This window comes from Numida meleagris, chromosome 6 (assembly GCF_002078875.1).
Source record: "Numida meleagris isolate 19003 breed g44 Domestic line chromosome 6, NumMel1.0, whole genome shotgun sequence".
NCBI lineage: Eukaryota > Metazoa > Chordata > Aves > Galliformes > Numididae > Numida > Numida meleagris.
Window position 1 is genome coordinate 22,510,725 of NC_034414.1, and position 13,636 is coordinate 22,524,360.

The window sequence follows — 13,636 nt, forward strand, 5'->3', positions numbered from 1 at the left end:
TTAACATGAAGCTGCAACCTTCAGCTCTAATCATTGATTCTTTATGAAGTGCAACAGTATGGAGTGAGCCCAAACATTGATTTTCAAATAGAATGTTATTAAATGTAAGAGGGCCTCTGTTGGGCTGTCTTACAGCTTTGTGACTCTGCGTGGACAAGATTTATCGCTTCCTCCATCTTTTCTGTTCTATCCTCCCTGAGCCTTTTTCCTTGTGATGAAGAATGGCAAGGATATGTCCAGATACACTATTGCTTATCTTAGCAAGGAAGTGGTGAAACAGATGCAGTTGTTGAAACTGATGATAAGGTAATTTTCTCACCCTTCTGATAGCTGTAAATGCAATTGACAGAAGATTTGCGTTGGTAGAAGTGTTTGTTATTGTTTGTGTATCCCTGGACATCACTCGGAGATTGACTGGTAGATAATGAAGTGTGCAGCTTGCTTGAGCAAGCAGCATGGGCAGGCACCTGAACTGCCTGTGGTGCTTCCCTCTCTGAGTGGTGCTCAGAGCCTCCCTGGCAGATGTAACCTCTTTGCTGCGTGTCACAGTCATTGCCTGCCACTTTGTTATCAAGAGTTTACGTGTGGCCACAGCACCTCTCCCAGCTGCAAATGGACTCTGTCTTTGTGACAACCTTTGGAGACAGAGAATCCTGTTTACCACCAACCATTTTACTGATGCGTGTCAAATCTAAATGACTTGCCAAAGGTGATGCAAGAAACTTGGGACAGATAAGAGAACAGGAAGTTGTCTTTTTTAGAAGGAGCCATAATCACTTTCTTCCTTAATAGGACCTATCCAAATTCTTCTCCTAGGATAGATATTTTGGGCTTGAAAAATGGGAAGGGAATATTTCCTGTCTTACAGGATGAGTTTTTCCAGCTAAATAAGTAGCTTTTTCTGCTACTCTCATGGAGCTGAATGTCCTGATAGTACAGCGTTCTGTTGCTAAAGTCTTCCCTTCTCTTCGCTGTGTTAATTATGCCATTCACTAAATTTGGATGAAGCACCTTTTTCTCTGTAAAATAAGCTCTGGATGTTTGTTTCTTATAGGAAAAACAAGCAATTTCTGAAGTTCTGGGACAATTGATTAGAGATTCTTATCTCAGCCAAATTAACGCTCATTTGTGGTTTGGGGATACACATCAGAGCATGGGAGACTATGGGGTCACAGCCCATGGATCTGAACCTCAGTTTTCCACCTCCCACTGCAATGCACACGCTGCTTCTCTTGGCTTCATTTGACTGCAGTTTTGACTGGTTAACTTTCTTTAAAAGTATGTGCAGGTTTCGAACGAACATTTTCTTTTGAACAGACTGCTTCCCAAAAAAGCGTATATGGGGAGAATGTGATTACGCCTAACTGACCTTAACAAGTTAGTCAGTCCTTGAGTCCTGCCATACAGTGACATCTCAGGTGTAATGTAGTCCTGCAGAACCCAGCTGGTTTCACTGCAGAAATCCTAATCTCTGGCAGGAGGTGATGAGATGGCTGCTTTCCTCACCCTGAGGCAGTCCTAGGTGCTTCCTTGGGAAAGCGATGTGTTTTGGAGTTCTTAAGGCACGTGCTGCAGAAACTTCCCAGGCACAGGTTTGCAGTTGCTGAGTATTAATGCCAATTGCACAGTTCAAAGCCACAGCTTTGCTCTTGAAATTGTGCTAGTATTAACAAATTCAGCCTTGATCCTGATGAGGAGCCTCCAGTCCCCGAGCTTGTGTTGAATCCGGGTCAAGGTTTTTAATTTCCTCATTTTAAGAAATGCTGAGTGCCCTCGGTGGTAGCTGCAATTAGTGGGCGCTGGGAGCGCTTTGTGCTCTGAATGGAAGGCAGCAGCTGTGAGTTGCAGTGTACAGAAGCCAGAGTCTCTGGGGGGCTGCAGTGTCTAAGATGATGCCCCTTTATTTGTTTCTTAGTTGGACCTCAGACAATTTACATGGCTTCTCTTGAACTTCAGGACTCTGCTTTTCTTGAATGTATTTGAGACTTCTAGCTTGGCAGCTCCTTGGAGCTTCCCATTAAGGTATTAAGAGGCAGAAAACCCCTTGGTTGCCTCAAGCTGAGGAGGAAATCTAGACTTGAAGGATTATCTCAATGCAATGAATTTTAAAGACTTTATGCTATACATGTGTGGAAAGCTATCAAAATGCTAATGGTTTTGCTGTCTATTTTAACTCTCAACATACAGAGCAATTGGGGTGGTAGTGGGGAAGAATGATGTTATTTAACCACAAAAGGGTGGTCCAGACAGGAAATAAGTTTCAAGTGGCTTTTTGCCTCTGTGAGCCACAACTTCTCCCGGCAATAATGAAGAAGGACAGAACAGTTCTGAATGCTCAGTTGTTCCAGTCCACAGGCGTGGTGTCAGTCAGGTAATGCTGTAACCAGCACCCTGCGGGGAGAGTAGCACCCAAGGAAAAGAGAAGTGGGAATCAGGCTGGATGGCTCCTAAGCCCCTTCTCAGGCTTGGTAAATGGTAGTACGGCACACTGTGCTTCCCCAACCAATTTTTGGGATGTGTACCCTGCTCACAGTGTTGGAGGTGCATCTATTGTGTGAGAGGTCTGTGTAGCTTTGCTGTCAGCACAGTCTATTCAGCCATGTTCTGCCACTGGATGGGTTGTCCCAGCTGCAGGTCTGATTTTCCTGGCTTTCCTACCTCACCACCTTCACTGAGGAAGGCTCAAATTCTGGGATTACAGCTGGGAGGGCTGTGTCTGTTTGCCGGAAAGCGGCTGTGACCTGGAAGCAAGGACCTGCTGAGCTCTGTGCTGCTGTGCCTGCGGAGGAGGCAGGGCAGGCATCCGCCTCCTGGGATATTAACTGTAGCTGTGACGAACTTCTGCTCTGTTTAAGTTTTTAGCCGAGGTTTCTGACATGTTGGAAATATCTCATTCAACCCTATAGAGATTCTGTTAATGTTGTTCTTTGGAGCCAGGTAAATACTTAGATAACTGGCAATATAAACAACCGAAACTGTGAGTGTTATTAAACCCATGAGATTCTGTCATTCCTTTAGCTGTCTCTGAAATGTCTTGGAACAATGGAGCTGTCTGTGCTTATCTTTAATCAGGCCTAATCAGGTAGTTTTAGCCCCCAGAAGTGCCTGAATCACTGAGCTGCAGGGACATCCTTGCCATTAAGACTGAGACTTTTAGCTTTCAGTGAACTTTCAGTGTGTGTGTGGTTCTTTTGTTTTTAAAGCATGCTTACTTTTAATAATTAGCTCTCTGCACAATTGTTTCACATCTTCAAAGTAGCAGCACCTTCCATCTTGCAGCTGTCACCCAGAGGAGTGTGACTGCCAGCACGCCCTAGGGCAGGAGCAAGGGCAGGCAGTAGAGGAGGGCTTGCTGCAGGGACCTGCCGTGGGGACAGAACCAGGAGGACACTGGATGAAGCAAGCCAAAGGCAAATGGACTGAATAGCAGAGAGAGACTGGAATAGGCAGCTTCTTTTCTTTTCAGCAAGGGCATCATGAGGTATTGCTTTGCTTGGGGCATCTCAAGCTGGGGAAATCAGCTTTAGGGATTGTTCTCAATGATATAAAGACAAAGCTACTGCATAATGAGCTAGGAATGTGGCACTTTTGAAATCCCATCTGTCTGTTGACCATAATTTCCTGTGTGACTTTTAACACATGGGTTATTTTGAGAGTGTGTATGTTTATATATTTCTGAGAGGGAGTAGATTTGTGTTCTAATTCCCTGTGCTTTGTATTTTTTCCCAGCATGGACAGTTACAGCCTGCTTGCCATGTATGCTAAAAGATTGTTTCCATTGGGCTCGTCTCTCTGGTTCTTATATTTCACAGGGGGTAGCTTTAGGTACTCTAAACAGTACCTTTCAATAAGAAATGATTTCCCCTGAAATGTTAGTGATCTACTGGGAAAATCTCATTACTTTTTTCAACTTAGTTACTTATTTTTCTTGCACAAAATGTATGTTGTTTTATGTTGAAAATTTGAGACTGTATGCATAAGGAGATTGGTTTTTATTGTTTCTGTAGTTGGCTTTGCATACGTAAGGAGAGTGGAGCTTGGGTTGCAGTCTCCCACCCACTACAACCCCTTCTTCCGTACTAATGGATAATGTTATTGGCAGTGGGAAAAGTAAGACTTAGAGGAATGTATGCGTGTGACATATCAGCCTCACTTCCGTGATTAAGTATGCAGTTAATCTGCAGATTAAATACTAAACACAAATGCAAAACAAAATCCTCTACCATTTCTGAAGGTGCCTGTCATCCTGAGCTAGGATTTTGGATGAACTTGAGAGGCAGGCTCCTGGGCTGCCCAAAGATGAATGGGGACCTACAGCCATGGGCTGTGGAGGGTGCTTCTTGCAAGGGAATGGGTTACTTTCTTTGATGGAAAGCAGTGGAGGTGTTTGTTTTATTTACGGTTGCCTTGGGAGAGTAATTCTTGTGCAAAATACAATGGGAATGTCTGACTTCTTCATTTTTTAATTGCCTGCATAATTTAAAAGCCCCTCTTTTCCCTGCTGATGACTGAATGCAGAAAGAAGCAACACTGAAGTGCTGATTATCAGAAACGACAGTCTGAAACCTGCAAGTCATCCATACTGGTTTGCAACTGATGGCCCTGTTTGCATGTAATAGTCTTTTTCTGAGGTGGAAAGGGTCTTGGATCCAGCGTGTGACAGGAGGCAGAAAAAGCTTCCCCATTTTCTCATCTGCACAAATCTGTGTTTTTGTGTCAGAGGAATAGTGGTTTGGCATATTGGAGCTATTCTGCTCTGAGAGATTTCTGTCTTTGTTACAGCAGTCATTCTTTCCAGCAATTCCAGTAATTCCTATTTCCAGACTCTGACTGAAGAATAGCCAGGACATGCACCAGCAGGATGGATAGGATACCTTCTGGGAAAGTCCTCAGTTCAAATTTTGGCTTGAAGTTAGGCAAAAAGGAGCTATGAACCAGTTTGCAGTACTCCAAAAGCCAGGCACTCAGTCAAATTACCAGCTGTTGGATCAGCTGTGATGGTTGTCCATGTGTGGTCTTAGCCCGTGGCAAATGCAAGGTAATGTAATTCAACTAAACTCTATCTTGTTAAGTAAACGGGCTCCCCTCAGCTGAAGGCCAGGGACATGCACTTGGGGAGCTACTGCAGCTTGGTTGGTGTTACTGCACTGTACCACAGCTCTGCTGCAGCCTCCATTTGTGTGATCTGGTGACCAAGTGACAGGTATGGCCAGCTGCAAGGAGAGGGAAGGTCGGGTTGTGCCTCCAGTTAGTGAATACTGCCCCTAAATCTCATACTGTTTGGTTGTTTTTCTTTTCTTTTTTTTTTTTTTGGGTGGGGGGGTGGGGTGGGGGGAAGTGGTCAGTGTGCTGAGTTTGGAATTGATGGAAATGGTGGTTCGCCTTTTCCAGCAGGTATGGACTCCACTGCCAATAGGAGGACCTATTGCTTGTAACAGGTACTGGTGCCAAACATGTCTTTGTTCTCCTGGGAATGTGTCTGCCTGAAGGTCTCTCATCTCCAGTGAATTTTCGGGCTTCAAAAACAGGAAACATCGTTGCAGTTTTCACCCTCCCAAAATAACTGTGTTAACTTTTAACAGGACTAAAATTGTCCGGTTAATAGTAGGCTAAGCAGCAGTTGGTCCTGATCTACAGTTCGTCCCTTGGATCAGTACCTTGCCCAGGAGTACCAGAATGTGCCGAATGTCTCACCCACAGACAGTTCGGGAAACCTTGGCAACCTGGAGCCATGTACAATTTGGCTGCTGTAACAGAGTTTTAGAAGGAAATTGGAATAAAATGGTGTTGTAAAGAGTCTAACGTGGTCTTGCATTTGCAAGTTATGATTATAGTTTACAATTTTAGGCATTTGGAATAGATGATTTGACATGGACAACACTACTGCAGTGTTATGAGGTCAGGGTCACGTATACCTCTATACTCTTGTGATTTGGTGAGACATGCTGCTTTATTCCAAGCTGGGGCTGACATCTTCAGTTATTGGCTGCTAAAAGCTTTCAGGTTGTAAGGCATCCATTTCCACCGTCTCCTAGAAATCATTTCAGTTTGGCCCATTTTTTTCTCCAGCTCCAATCTGTCTCCTTTACTGGGATTCTCTGGAAATGAAAGTCAGGATGTATTTCTTAAGCATACGTGAGGTTTAACATCTGTTGTTTGTGACACAGATCACTGCACATGGCAGGATGTATGTGGAAGTGTATGCAGAGCCAGCTTTCACTGCACAATGAAGATTTGGTTAAATGGGAATTAGGATTAATACTGGATTTAAGAGTCTCATAGTTGGCTGGTAATAACCTAATCTCCTCAAAGGCTGCAGGCAGGCTGGCAGCATTCAGCCCAAGGCCGTTGTTTGCAAAACCTGAAAGAAATTGAATTTTGATACTGAGAGCTTTAACCAGAGCCTTTCAAAACAGTGTATGCTCTTCCCATCCTTGTCTCAATTGGAGACATTTAATTTATTCAATATGTGACATTCACCTATGCTCCTAGATCTGATGGTTATTTTACTGTAATTTTTTTTTCTTCATTTCCTTTTGTAAGAGATTAGAGCTTCTGATTGGTTTTATAAATGAATAAATTCCATTCTGGAAGTTGATATACCGAAGTATACATGTAGGTGGAATGAGATATGTCAGTGTAGGGCAGCAAGCGCTCCCTAGTTTGAAGTGGCTTAGGGTGCAGAATGTCTTTTGGGCAAGGAAGCTCAAGAATCTACAGAGGTGTGGAGCTTCTGGTGTGTTGTGATCAGTTCTCTCCAGTCTGGTTCAATTGTTGCTATGGTAGAGACAGCCCGTGAGAAATGAGTTGGTGAGTCTGGGCAGGTCATATAATGAATCACTGCATTTGACAGCAGGATTGGAATACAACATGTTTTGAGGTTAATTCTTACTTCAGTTTACTGTGGCAGCAGTGCTGCAATTTTCTATGTGCCTGGTCTGGAATGAAAGTCAGAAATTTAGTCATCTAAGTAATCAACATTTAATTGTAAATACAAGTTAAGGTAGAGTTTTGACAGGCTTAGTTCTGCATTCTCAAACAGGATGAAGTGTGGTCCTGTGTGGAGCCAGGAGTTGGACTCAATGATCCTTATGGGCCCCTTGCAACCTGGGATGTTCTGTTATTCTATGATAAGGTGTACTTGTATATCTGCCTTTGATTGCCTCCTTCCAGCCTTCTCTTGGATAGCAGTTTTGTCTGATTCTGCCCAAACTTTGACAGCTGTCTTTTGCAAAATGTTCCATCTGCACTGCTGCTAGTGGTAGCCTGGAAAATGATGTGCTTGCTCTCTCTGCTTTTCCTCTGTTTTAAACCAACTGTTCATTCTGTGAATATATTCCCTTTGCGGAGGGTATCAAAGGCCTCTATAAAATGATGCTGTGTGGCACTGTCAGTTGAGGTTTCTATTTGGGCCGCTGAGGCTGGAAGAAGCAGAGATGTTTTCATTTTTGTGGAAAGCTTTTCCTGACACTGCTGATACAGTTCAATATCTTCGTTGCCCAAATGAAAATGACTTATCTGCAGAGGTAATGATGAGTAGGTGCCTTTATCAAGACCTGAATCTCCTCTCTGTTTTTTTCTTATGTCTACTCATTCAGCCCCCACTTTGATGGATTTTATTTTTTTTGGTTGCTTTTTGTTCTTCCTCCTCGCCTTTACTCTCTCCACTGCCTTATGCAGTGCCTACTGTCAAATGCTTCTCTTAAAATAGTTAGTCTTTAAAATGTCATCCATAAAGCAGGACATTTCTTCTGAGTATTCTTAAGTTTGCTGTGTCACCTTCTTGTCATTGGACATGAAGTTGAGAAACACACTGAAGTTCTGCCTTCCGGAGGGTGAGGGCCCACATGATGACTTGATTAAGATTTGAAAGACAGTGACTTAATCTACTGCTGCTAACACCCCTGTTCCCATTTGTTTCAGAGAATATGAAAGTGTCAATTTAAATTCAGATCTATACAGTGGTTCACAAATCCCCCCCAAAGCACAAGTTTGTCAAAGGCAGGTTAATGGGAAAGTTGCTGTTTTAGTGTGTGCTCTGTTTTTAGACACTATAAGCCAGTCTAATCTTCTGTCTTTCAGCTCTATTTCTTTTTCTGCTTCTCTTCCACAGAGATTAATGGGAAGGAAAAGCGGGTAAAGAGGGAACCCAGAGGAGTCTGGCACCCAGCAGTGAAGGTTAGTAGAGAGCTGCGTGAGCTGTCCCAGCACAAGAAGGTTTGTTTTGGCTAATTAAAAGCATCCAACTGTCTCTAGGAGACCTTAGCCCTCTGCAGGAGCCAGACGGCTTGATTTAAGTCATGTCACAGTTTCAGGCAAGAGCCTTGTGAGCATCTTAAAGCTGTTGCTTTGTTCAGTAATATGAGTGGTTGGAGGGTTTGGTCTATGGCTTTTACTGTGAGGTGGCAAGTACTGCTTAGAACAACAGTGTGTAATGAGACAGAGCCGAGCCCTGAGGCGAGTGAAGCTGTGATTTCTAAACCTGTAAGAACTCAGGAGAGCGTGCATTAATGCCATAGCTCTCAGTTCTAGCCTCTAGTAAGCAGCTAGTGGCCATTATACCCTCTGAGCAGAACTTGGTATGAGGGGGAATATCTGTGTAAACAACTTGGAGAAGAACAAGCATGGTGACAGTGCTTTAAAAACAAACAAAAAACCTCTCACATCAGCAGGATGTTTCTGCCCCAAAATGTGAGATTTCATCCAGCATGAGGCTTTGAGTCCTGTTAGTGCTGACACAGGCATTAGCCAGTGGTGTGTCCTGCCGCTAAGCTGAGTGTTTCTTGAGGTCAAGGAATTTATGATGACTGTTTTGGCTGAAGCTCTTTGTGTTACAAAAAAGAAATTGTGCCGTGTACGTTCTGTAGTAGCTGGTAGAGATGGATGGGAGTGCGTAAGCTGTCTTGCTTGATGGTGCCTTTGAGATTCCAGACTGATGGATGATACATCTTACAAATGCTCAGTGGCAATTCCTTATTCTCTCTCCAGTGGAATCAGCCCTGTATAAGACTGAAAGGTCTGCCAGACACCTTCACCAGCATGTGAAGCTGGACCTCAAAGCTAACTGCTCAGAGCAGATCTAACGGATGATGCTCTGCTTCTCTATATTTGCAGTCTTGCCTGTGCTAGGCCAGCCAATGTCATCACAGCTAGAATAGCTCCATCAGCAGTTTTTCCTTCAGGATTTCCCAACTGTGCCCAGGAACATGCAGCTGCTGTGCTCTGACGTGCCTGTGTTGTGATACAGATGAATGCGGTTGGATGATCTGTAAACACTGCTGCGTGTTCTGATGGTGAATGTGTGCAAGCTGCTTGCACAGTGTTACTCATTTATCCCCCTGGTCCTTTCTGTGCTCCCTGCAAGCTCAACTGTCTCTCTATCACCTCTGATAAGCGGGTGTGTGATCTGACACAGAGCCAGCAACCAGAGCTGAAGGCGGACGGGAGTCTCACATGCACAGTTTGGGGGCAGCTTGGTTTCTTTTCTGATAAGCCTGTGCCTCTTGTGGCAGTGCAGTGCACGCTTCTCTTAAACTGTAATCATAATCCTCTTTACAGCAGGCGCTGCTATCCCCACAGGAAGCATTAGCAATATCACAAAGTGCGGAGACTTCATTGTTTTCCCCTAATCTGTGAAGGGAGCTGAGACAAGACAGAGGAAACTTTAACCTATTCTGTGCCTCAGTGGTAAATAATTAGTTTTTTACTGGCTGGAAGAATGGAGGAAACCTCTTAGTATAGATAAAGTAAGTACAAGGCTCGCAGGCTTATCTTGCACTGTGGAATTCGGGAAAGGACATGTCCTTGAATTCGCCTGTCTGGCATGCCCTGTTTTTGTATTTGGGAGAAATGAGTCTATTAAAGCTGCCCTAAGTGACTGCTGGATGTAAGGCACTTCTTGCCAGGAAACGCCAGAGCTACGCTTTTGTTTGAGGACCCTGAACAAAAGGCTTTGGATGCTTAATAATGTGCAAATTTGGGTGGGTGGGAAATAGAGAAGGTTAATAGGGCAGACTGACAGAGGAGGAGCTGAGCTTGGGAGAGGAGGAGAGGAATGCTGAGGACATGGCAGCACGCACAGGGAGGTAGAACAGGAGCGGCAGCCCCTTTTTGTCATACTAAAGTTAATGTGGTCACCACCGGAAATTTTGGGGTAAGTGTAAGCTGACCGCTGAAATAGCGGGGTTTCCATCCACGAGGTGTGAGAGGCCACAGTGTGGCTCCACATCAGCTGTGGGTTCGCAAGGCCGTGCTGTCTGAGCACTGCCAAGAGCACATCTGTCATATGGGGAGCTGGCTGTGACAGCGCCTGTGGGTGGGAATTCACTCTGGGGTCAGTGCTTTACGTTCAGCAAACTCCTCTTTGCAAGCTGCCTGCCATAAAATCTGTGGTGTCACGCTTGGCTGTGTGCCGCGGGGCAGGCCCGGGAGCAGGGCAGGTGGTGAGGGAGGCCCGGGAGCCAAGCCGTTTGTGGTGTCTGTGAAAGTTCTGTAATCAAACCAAGACAACAGGAGCAAAGAAACAAAAGCCTCTCAAAACTAGCATGAGATAAGGATCTGGAGAATTTGCTTTTTATTTTTCTCAAGAGCCCCTGGAGACGACTTCTTTTAAGGGAAAAAATGTAGCTTTCAAGGTCGAGCCTTTTTTCCCTCTTTTTCTCCAGGCTTCAAAGGCAGCCAGCTGAGAGCTTCTTAGGAATGTTACATCTGTTTGGAGCAACCATGGATTGGAGGAAGGACACTTCTTTCTCTTACCAGCTGTCCAAAATTTCTGCCCAAATTACCTTGAGAGTGCAGTAAACAAGACCCAACCGTGGTGGGTATGGGCGGCACTACACAGTGAAGGGCTGGAAGCCAGCAATGGGGAGTGGTGTTATGCAGAGGCGCTCAGCTGCAATGCACGTTTTATTTTCCCGGTGCCTTAATAGAAAACCTTCTAATGTCTGTGCCTTGAAAAAAAAATTGATTCTGAAATTGAAACTGAAGAAATTGACTGAAATGTAAACTTGTAATGCCTGCCTGCCCGTCCTCGAACTCTTAGCTTTGGCTACTTCTGTAGCTGCTGACACATGCTCTTTTTTTCTTTTTATTGAACTGCTTATCCTTTTCCTTTTAATCTTAATCTGTGTGTATCAAACAATGAAATCAACAGTTTTGCTTCCAGACTTTAATGTCGAACTACTGTTCCTTCCTCGTGTTATCCAAAGCCTCCTGGCAGTCAAGGGGCTTTGTATTGAGCACCTGACGTGCTACAGATAGAGGACAGAGCAGGTGGGACCATGGGTTAGAACTTTAGAACTAGTTTAACACAGTTCTGCTGGTAGTGGGTGCGGATTTCTTGCTGATTTTGGTGTAAAGCTGATGTGTAGCATTGGTGAGAGCATGTGGAACTCTTCTCTGCAGTAGGACTTATGGACACTATTTCGTCTCAAACAGTCTTGTTCATAAGTGCCTCTTTACATCTCAAAAGTGTAACTGAACTGCAAATGGCTTTCACACCAATTATTTCGCTCTTCCTTTTGAATAGATCTGGGGGGGGAGGGGGTTGTTGTTTATCCCATTTCCCCAGTGCAGCTAAAACTCAGCTTGCGCTGAAGCTGTTGTTTCCTCTGTGTTTGCCATACTGAGGCCAAGGTGTGAGATGTGAGACTTGTCGTGTGGGTACCCAGGCTGACAGCGACAGTTGTCTCACTGCAGGTTGGGTGAGTGTAGTTCATTTTGTGTGTTTTCCTTTTAAACTAGACTTCTTAAATGAAGAAGAGCAATATTTAAGCTTTTGTGTAAATAAGCAGAGCACCCTGGCTTCATCTTGGCTAATCTATTTAACCTTCATCTACCCAAATATTTACTCTAGGCATTGAATATCCGGGCAGGGTAATTTTGATGCTAAAACTCATGCACTGAGAATGCCGTAGATTGACTAATCCTGCAGAATTCCAGAAATCCCTGTCTGTGTAAATAAACTTCCTATGTGAAGGATTATAACTAAATAAATGCCGTGAATTCAGATCAGAAGGGCAGAGGTGTAGCAGTTGGCTCTCTTGTGTCTGCTTGCTTCTGTATTTATTTTTAATAAGGATATTCATCTTAGTCTAAATAGATGTATAAAAAAAATGCATATACTGAAGCAGAGTGCTATCATATGCTTCGGGAGAAAGTTTACCGCTCTGCCTTTTTATTAGCAGCTTTTCTTATATTTTTCAGATTTGTGTCAGCTTGATTTGGCTGATCTGATTTTTTTTTAAATTTTTTTTTGGGGGGGGTGGGAGGAGTGATGTTTCTGGTGAATGTGTTCTGGAGGTCTTTTTCTCCTTCCTGCAACTGGCCAACATAAAGAGTTGATGAAACCGCTTTGTTGAAGATCCAAAAGTCCTAATTCTGTTGCTGAAGATCTTTCTCCCCATACTCCAGTTGCAGACCTGAGGCTCTCAGCATCTGTAATTGCAGCAGCAAAGTTGGCACCTCTGGAAGACTGATCTGTTGTGTTTGCTGCAGGGAGGCCCCAGTGTAAACCTGTTGGTATAGGTATGGTATAGGCAACCTCCGGAGCCGTTTGGCTTCTGTCCTATTACTATCTTAATCATCTGTTCTTTGTGAGACTTGTTTCAAGTACAGACTTATCTGGGATCCTTATCTCAGGGGTGTTCTGTTAGTACCCCTTGATGTTGCCCTCTCTGTTATTTGAGATGGTTCCAGAGATGAGAAGGCTGTAAACACCTGGGGGAGAGGGATTAGTGTCCCTGTTGTAAAGGGAGTAACAAAGAAAAAGGGTGTAAAGTTAGAGATGTAAAACAAAAACTGTCTCCAGAGAACTTCTCAGCAGTGTTGTTTGTTATGTTCATGGAAAGCAAAGGCGTGTTCTGCCATCTGAGAGTTTTGAGAATAGTATGCAAAAAGAACGCAGAAGAACTTGTGGCTAGAAGGAGCTGTTTTCTGCAGGCAGAGAAGGGTCCCAGATGATCTTACTCACCCCTTTCTACTTGTGAGGTAGAAAACTAGAAGGAAGAAACTGCCTGACTGTAGTTTCAGGAAGGTGTCAGGTCAGAAACCTGTGCTATGCGTGGCTACTTTGTCCTGGCAGATGATGCTCTGTGCTTGAAAGGGACCAGCAGGGGAAGAATTTCACCTATTTTACTTGCCAGTGTGCTCTGTAGGGAAATTTCCCCTCTATCCCATGTTACATTAGTCAGTCCTTCTAACACTCAATCTGAGGAAGAATCACTGCAGCTAGGCAGCTAATCTCATTTCTGTCCTGAGATAAGATTGTTATCGGAGTAATTGTCTGTTTGCTCCTTCTCCTGAGTCTAATCAGTGGGGATTGTGCCAGTACCTCCTGGAGCAGAGCAACTCAGACGCTGATTGCCCTCAAAAGAAAGAGAAAATCCTCAGTGTGTATTTAACGTAAACTTAGTTTTGTTAGATGTTCACGGGAAAATCGTCTGGAAATAACTTGCTCAGACATGTCTTCCCTATTTCACAGTAATATATTTTGTTCTGGTTTAAACTTTTAAGTCGGGCAGGCAAGTTCATGTAGTGCACGCTGCGGTGAGGCTTTCAAAAGACAGTGCTGCGCACCAGGGAAACTGGTACTTTCCCAAGCCCTGGGATTGAGTACGTTCACGTCTGCAGAGAATGT

At 44.2% G+C, this 13,636-nt stretch overlaps 1 protein-coding gene across 4 annotated transcripts in view; it reads left to right on the forward strand.

Annotated features, from left to right (window-relative positions):
* TSPAN18 (tetraspanin 18) overlaps nucleotides 1-13,636 on the forward strand; it is a 104,317-nt gene that overhangs the window by 11,350 nt on the left and 79,331 nt on the right. For 3 of the 4 annotated variants that reach the window (XR_002440732.1, XM_021403566.1, XM_021403564.1), the window contains exon 2: nucleotides 8,114-8,178. The exons of the other annotated variant lie outside the window; for it this stretch is intronic. The gene's annotated coding sequence lies outside the window, so the exon portion shown is untranslated. The remainder of the gene's footprint in view (nucleotides 1-8,113; nucleotides 8,179-13,636) is intronic. 4 annotated transcript variants of the gene reach the window in all.